Genomic DNA, 7,934 nt, shown 5'->3' on the forward strand with positions numbered 1-7,934 from the left:
AAATGATAAATGAATGCTGTCTTGTGCCATTAAGTTTGTGGTAATTCGTTACAGAGCAATAGAAAATGAATACACTTAGCAAAAAAAAATATGACTTATAGACAAAACATACATAAGTCTCAAAAACATTAGTGAATGAAATCAGGCACAATAGATTACCTATTATATTATTTCATTTATGTAAGTTTCAAGGACGGGTAAAGCAGATTTCTAATGTTAGAAATGAGTACAGTGGTTGTTTCCAGAAATGGAAAGATTGACTGGAAAGGAATACAAGATGACTTTCTGGAGTGTATAGAAATATTAGTAGTTCAGTGTCTTTGTTTATATTTGTCAAAACTCATTGAACTGTACACTTAAGATTTGTGCATTTGACTCTATGTAAATTATACCTCAATTTAACAAAAAAGAGTGCTGATAGTGTCAAATGTAGCTAAGAGTCTAAGACAAAAATAGAAAAGTGCTTATTGTATTTGGCCTTCTCAGATACTTGGTGAACTTGGTAAAAGCACAGTCTGCCCAAAGTGCTGATAAAATTAGATTAGAATATGTTGTAGTGGGAATAGAAGCAGAAGAACTTGAGCCATTGTATATAGACAACTCTTTCGAGATGTTTAGTTATCAAAGGGCAGTAGAAGATGGGGAAGTCTTTTGAGTATAAATGTGAAATAAAGGGAGTGTGTGTATTTCAAGATGGTAGATCCCAGAGCATGTTGGAACTGATCAAGTATAGACGAAAAATTCATCATGCAAGGTTTAGAAGGAATATATAAATGGATGGATTACTTGAGAAGGTCAAATTAGATGATCTTCAGAGCACAAGTGAAGGCAAAACCTGACAGAAATAAAAAAAGAAATGTATAAATTAAAATTGTGTTGGATAATTGATAAAATAAGTAGACAAATTGTTAGTAAAGATATAGAAGACATAGAAAGCATTTCAAAGAAATTTACCTAACTTACATTATAGAGCAGTCCCCCAACAATATCAGAATACACTTTCTTTTTAGTTTTTATTATTACTATTTTTTAATGTTAGGTAGAAACCTAATTAGTTATTTATTTATCTATCTATTTTTACAGCTTCTTTTTAAACACACACAGAGCATATGAAGATGAAGCCTATACTGCGATATAAAGCAAATCTGAATAAATGCAAGGAGATTAAAATCGTAAACAGTATGTTCACAAACCACAGTAGCATGGAATTAAAAATAATAGACAGCTATCTGGAAAATATCTACATATTTGGAAATTAAACAACACACTTCTAAATAAATCATGGGCCAAAGAAGAAATCAAAAGGGAAATTAGAAAACATTTTGAAGTGAATAAAAATAGAAACACAAGATTCTTATTCCAGCTAAGCTGGGATAATTGTAACTAAAAACTTTAGAAAAATGCATCTGCAACCCTGTTGGTTCAATCTTCTGATTAATACAAAATTCTACTACTTCTCACCACCCCAATACTGCCATGCTAGTCTAAGTTGTCATCATTTTTGCTTACATCTTTGTAATAGCCTTCGCTCTGCTCTTTCTGTTTTTTGTACTTCCCCTACACACACTATCCCACTCCACAATTTTAGTCAAACAGCATCTTGAGTGGACCTTGTGAGATGTATGTCAAATCATATTATTGCTATTTTCAGAAATAGTCAATGATTTCTTGTTACTCTCACAGTTAAAATGATGAAGGTCCAAAGAGGCCAGTTGAACTTGGCTCATCATTGTTTATCCAACCTATTTTTACTACTCCTTCCTTTCTTGACTCTTATTTTGTCTCCTTGATGTTTCTTTTCTTTTTCCATTTTTTTTCTTGTATTTATACCTTCAAGGGCTTCCCACCAGCTTAGAATAAAATTTAAAAAATGCTTATCTGTAAAGGCTCTACCTGATAGGACTTTTGTTTACCTCTGTGACCTCATTCCCTCATCGCCCCCTGCTGCCTGTCTCTCTCTCTCTCTGTCTCTCTCTCTCTGTCTCTCACACACACACATGCACACACTATGTCCCAGACACCCTGAACTTCTTCTCATTACTTGAACACACCAAGTACGTACTTTCCTGCCCCTATGACTTTGTCCTTGCTGGTCCCTCTGCCTGGAACATTTTCCTCTCATTTCTTCATATAGGCCAGTTCCTTTTCATCTCTCAGGCCTCAGCCTTAAAGCAATTGCTTCCGAGAGGATTTGCCTGTCCAGCCCAGCTAAAGCTGCCCACCCTCCAAATACCATCCAGTAACTAATCCACTAATTTCATTTGCTGTGGCACATATGTGCTGAAATTCTTTTATCCCATCATTTCTACATTATCTTTGTCCCCTGTTGGACTCTGAGCTCCAAGAGCAGAGACCATATCCGGTTGTTCATCCTGATATTCTCAACTCAGAATATGTGTACAGAAAATATTTGTTGAATAACTGAGTGACAGATGGAGAAAATGAAATAGCAATAATAAATAAATAAATATGGTGTTCACTGGATTCCCAGTTCCTTCACTTGAACAAGTTAGAACAGATATTTTTTCCCTCCCCCAAAAAAATGAGTGAAAATACCATATCACTCCAGCAAGTTTGTAGTGAAGATTTCAGGAAAAGCCTTGTCAAATGGGCCTGGAGCAGTGATTAATACTTAAAAGTATCTCAACTGCAAGGGAGCTTAGAGTTGCAATGAAAGGCTGAGAATCTGGGGTCAGACCACTTGAGTTTGAATTGTGACTTTACTACTTCCTAGCTTTACATCTTTTACCTCTCTGTGGCTCAGTCTGTCTGTGTATAAATATCTGAACTTACTATATAGACTTACTGTGGGGATTAGATGCCTTAGCACATGTAGAAGTCTCAGAAAAATGACTAACAGCTATAAATAGTCTAAAAGTGTTTGATAAATCTGCTTGGTCTTCCTGGAGTCATCAAGGAAGTATGAAGGATGCTAGTAATTAACAACTCCTGGCCCTGGTTCTGGTGCCAGCCCACTCATGCCCAACGTTGCCTAATGGAATAGATGAACAGGGTGAATACAGCTTTGGGATAGTTTTCCCTGAGCCCAAACTTCTGAGTCTCTTCCCCATCCCCTTCTGGGCCAGCAACTGCCCTGTTCCTAGCCCCTGTGTGCATGTGCATTGATTACAGAGCAGCTGGAAAGCTCAGCAGAGCTAGCTTCTAGCCCAGCTGGACCAAGGAGACCCCCCAAGCAGGGCACACCGTAGGTGCTTCAGTACTTTATTATGAAAATATTGGACTTATGTAAAAGTTGAAAGAATTCTTTACCTGGAAAATCCATATATCCACTAGCTAGATTCTTTTATTAACATTTCTAGACATACCACATATTCAGTTCATCTGGTTTGTGATCCATCATTCATCTTGTTTTACATATATTTCAAAACAAGTTGCAGATACCAGCACCCTTCACTCCTAAACACTTCAGCATGAATATCATTAGCTTGATGTCAGTATCTGATTAGCATTTTAAAAATCTTTTCTTTTGACGTTAAAAATATCCTACAAGGAAATATTAAATTTATTATGCCTTTCAATGAGTTTTGACAATTGCATACAACTGGGTAACTAAACCCCTATCAAGACATAAAATGTTACTATCACCACAGAAATGTTCCCAGTCAACCTTTAACCCTATTCCCTGATAATAATTCCCATTAGCCCCCTCATAGATTAGTTTTATTGTTCTAGAACCTAAAATAAATGAAATAATTTGGACAAGGCTTCTTTTACTCAGCACAGGTTTTGAGTTTCATTCATGTTTTTTCATGTTTTGCATGTTCATTTTTTATTGCTGCGTAGTATTTCATTATATGACTATACCACAGATTATTTTTTATCTGTTCACCAGTTGATGGACATATGTGTTTTCTCCAGTTTTGCTTTATTATGGATACAGCTGCTTTGAACATTCTTGTACATATCCTTTTGTGGACGTATGTTTTTGTTTCTCTTGGTCACATCTAGGATGAGAATTGCTGGGTTACAGGGTAGATCTATACCTAGTTTTTTAAGGAAACGAAAGACTTTTGTCAAAGTGGTTATAACACATTCCCTCAACAATGTACAAGAATTCCCATTTTTCACTTCCTCTTCAACACTTGGTGCACACCATCTCAAGGATTTTGTACTTCCTGTATCCTCTGTCTGGTACGTTCTTCACTGTGGATTGTTCACTCACATACTTGAGACTTCTGGAAGTCTTTTTCTCAGTGCAGCCTTCCTTTGCTATCATACTTAAAATTACACTCAGCGCACCCACCCGGCCACCCACCAACAACACTATCTCCCTTACTTCTTTAATTTTCCCAGAGAATTTATGTACTTGTCAGTTTGTCTATCCACCCTCCCCCTCCAGTGAATTGTGATCTCCATTATAACTTGTAAATTTTGCTCTTTCTTCCATATGTTTAAAAAGAATGTGTATTCTGATATTGTTGGGTGGATTGTTCCATAAAGTGAAATGTTACTCTTGCATTCCTTGTCTCTGTAAGCATTCCTGGCTCACAGTAAGCACTTAATGTATATATCTGTTGAGTAAATGAATATATAGAAACACTTGTGGAGTGGATAGAAGCACAGCAAGACTCTCTGTATTTGCAAAAGTTTACTTTCATTTGTAATCAAAAGTCATCTAGGCACAAATTTGAAATACTTGGGTTAAATCTGATGACTTGTTTCAAATTCAACTAGAATTTGTCACTCTTTTCCTTTGCTTGAACCTAAAAAGGGACAACAGATGAGATAGTAATTCATCATGACTGATGGTATATGCTTCAGTGCCTAGCAGTGAAGGAATATCTTTCTCAAAGCCAACAATGAAAACTTTCAAGAGAAGTAGATATTCTTCCAGACTAATTTTAACATCCCTTAGAATGTCTGGAAGACTTTCATGGTAAAAATAAAAAGTCTGTGAAATGTTGTAGCCCCTACCTCATTATATATTGTGTATCACTCATACAGAGGAAACACATATGGCAGCTTAATTGTATATTGTTTCTTGAAATTGTTTTAAGATCCACTTATCTTCCCAGAATTCTTTGCCTTGTTAATGAGATTCTCATTTGAATATATTGAGAAAAGTTTCGGAATTGGTCCAGCTGTTCAGTGAAACACTATTAAACTGTCACTTCTATCTTTTTTTCTCTGTTTTATTTTCTTTTGAGTAGATCATAGCTTTGACTCGTTTCCATCAGAGTAAGCCCACAAGTTCTCAAAGTAGCCTTGATAGGAATATATATGTTGGGTTTGCTTTAAAGATTGTTTACATTATTAAATACAGAAGTCCATCTACTTACAAAGTGGTTAAGTTCTAAAAGACAGTTTGCAAATACTTTTCATTTTTAAGTTCACATAGTGTCCAAAGCAGGGGAGATAGGGAGTTAAGTTTGCAGTTCATGGATATACTGACGCCAATTAGGAAGTCTGTTGTCTCTTTAAAAAATAGCTTTTTAAAATATTTAAAATTTAAGTATTTATATAAAACATAGCTTTTTAAAATATTTAAAATTTTTCTTCTCTTCCTTGATGATGTAACAGCAGTGACGCTTTAAAATCCTTAATGTGCTTTTCTTATTTGCCTTTGTGAACTTTTATCCTTGGCCCTTTTCTGCCTGAGACATCTGTTACTTTGGAGAAAAATGAAGATTTATAAAAGAAAGAAATAGAGCCTATTAAGGAAAGAATGTATAGAAAACTACAGTGGTATTTAAAAGTATAAATAGTGGCATTATTGAACTTGGGTAGATTTTCCAGATCCTTTTCCTTTTTTTCCTTTCCTTCAAAGAATATCTAGGATCAAGCAATGAAGACTCATCTCATAGTTTGAGCCACAGTGTAGACAAGATACCCATTTGCCTAGTACATCAAGACTGTAGAAGGAAATCATAACTTAGAATTAAAAGGGAAAGCCAATTTCCATTTCTGAGGATTATGGGAAGATGGAAGAAGAGAGAAGCAGAAGAGATAACATAGGTATCCTTAGAAAATATCTAATTTGAAAAAAAAAAATTCAGATTAAGTCCTGTGAGAAGACTGGAGTTTCACGTACTGTGGATAAGAATTGGACAAGATTTCAAGCAATATTTATTACAAGCAGGTCTTCAAGGAGCAAGTTAGACCAAAGACTTAAATGCTTTAAAAAGGAGCACACTGCGTGTGTGGGGAGTTTATTGCGTAGTCATTTGATTACTGCAAGGCTGGTGAGCTCATTTCAAGTTTACATGAGCAAATTCAATTTTCTAAACTAGATATGATTTACAGGCTTTGTGGTTATCACATGTCCTGCTGTTAAGATTACCTTTTAGAAGATTAAATAATATCTTGATATTAAACTGCCAAATGACTTGAAGGGACTTTTGCCCTTTTATTTTTGAATGAAAGAATATGTAAGGAACTATAATCACCATAAAAAGAAATGGAGCATGCTTAGCTTTAATTTTAAATGAAGTCTTTCTCTCAGCAGTACCCTTTGTTCCCTGTGCTTCTGAGATCTTCAGATTGTTTATACCATAAAACTCTGCTATAACTTTCATAACGGTAACATGGATTAAGATGTATTGTCATTGGGTCCAGTCCCCTGCCACCTCCTGAAAGTGAGGGCTGGGAGTAGGCTAATGTTCTCATTTTGTGAGGCAGGTAGGATGTGAGAAGGAGAAAAAGCAGGCAACTCTGTCTTGTTAAACAGGGATCTCCAGTATTCTCCAGGCTCAGTTTCCTTGACAAGGCTAATGAATTGGATATAGGTTGAAGATTTAACACAAACACAGCATAACCTGTTAAATTTGAATTTCAGATAAATAACAAATAATTACTTAGTGTAAGTATGTCCATGCAGTATTTGGACACGCAAAACTTATATACATACAAATACAAATACAACATACAAATACAAAACTTATTTGTCACTTATCTGACGTTCAAATTTAAATGGGCATCTGGTATTTTTCCGTCAACCCTAATTGGATGCTAACTGACCAGAAGATTCTTAGGATTATTGCCCCTGTCCTTCAAATTACACTGGCCGGCCACAAGCCCCATAAATATCCTCATGAATGTTTGATCACTTTCCTTTTCTGGCTGCCACTGGGAGAGGAGCTGCCTCCAAGTCCACGCATTTGCAATGAATGGTCCTGTGGAACTGCTCCAATTTCCTGATCAAGGAGAACAGACAGATATAGGGCACCCACCCCAATAATCTGAAGGTCCACAATTCTTTCCGTTACAACCGGCTGATGGACCACAAAACTGTGGCGTGGAGCCGGCAGCAGGTGGCAGAAGTGGCCTGGAGGTGGTGAAGTGGAGATCTGGCCCTACAAAGCCCACCACCTCCTACATGCAGACCACCATCAACAAGAACTCCCCTGCCACCCTCAGCAGTATCCAGAACATAATCTGCAAAATCAGGTACCTCTGGGATCTGAGCATAGTCTCCAACCGCAGAGCCAGCGCCATCCTGCACAGCAGACGCCTGTGATGGTGAACAGGAGGCAGACGTGCCCCACCAAGAGCTCTTGAACACAGCCCTCCCTCCCTGCCCCCCAGAGCAACAAAGATGTCAGCCAACATTTCTCCAAAAAAAAAAAGCCACCATGTCATTCTAAACTGCAGCCAGAACAAAGTTGGATTTGGATTGTGAAGAGCCTTTAGAATCCAAGGTCAACTAATTGCCCAGGTCTGCTGTGGTTATTTCAGTAACTTCACAGTACTGCAATTCTGCATCGTCATGTTTTGGACCCTACTCATTGTATTATAGCAACTTTCTCTTTTGTATCTCACAGAAAGGGACAGTAATTAGCTTAGTACTTGCAATGAGGAACTTTGTATAACAGCAAGATTATGTCCTCTTAATATCTTTTCAACAAATAGCACTGTGATCTACAATTTCTTTTCATTTTTAAAGAAGAATTCACATTTCAAAGCTTATAATGTTG

At 36.7% G+C, this 7,934-nt stretch overlaps 1 pseudogene; it reads left to right on the forward strand.

The window, feature by feature from the left end:
• The first annotated feature begins 7,055 nt into the window (after window positions 1-7,055).
• Window positions 7,056-7,518, forward strand: LOC132376747 (large ribosomal subunit protein eL28-like; annotated as a pseudogene).
• The last annotated feature ends 416 nt before the right edge of the window (window positions 7,519-7,934 follow it).

The sequence above is a fragment of the Balaenoptera ricei genome, chromosome 13, assembly GCF_028023285.1.
Source record: "Balaenoptera ricei isolate mBalRic1 chromosome 13, mBalRic1.hap2, whole genome shotgun sequence".
Lineage (NCBI taxonomy): Eukaryota > Metazoa > Chordata > Mammalia > Artiodactyla > Balaenopteridae > Balaenoptera > Balaenoptera ricei.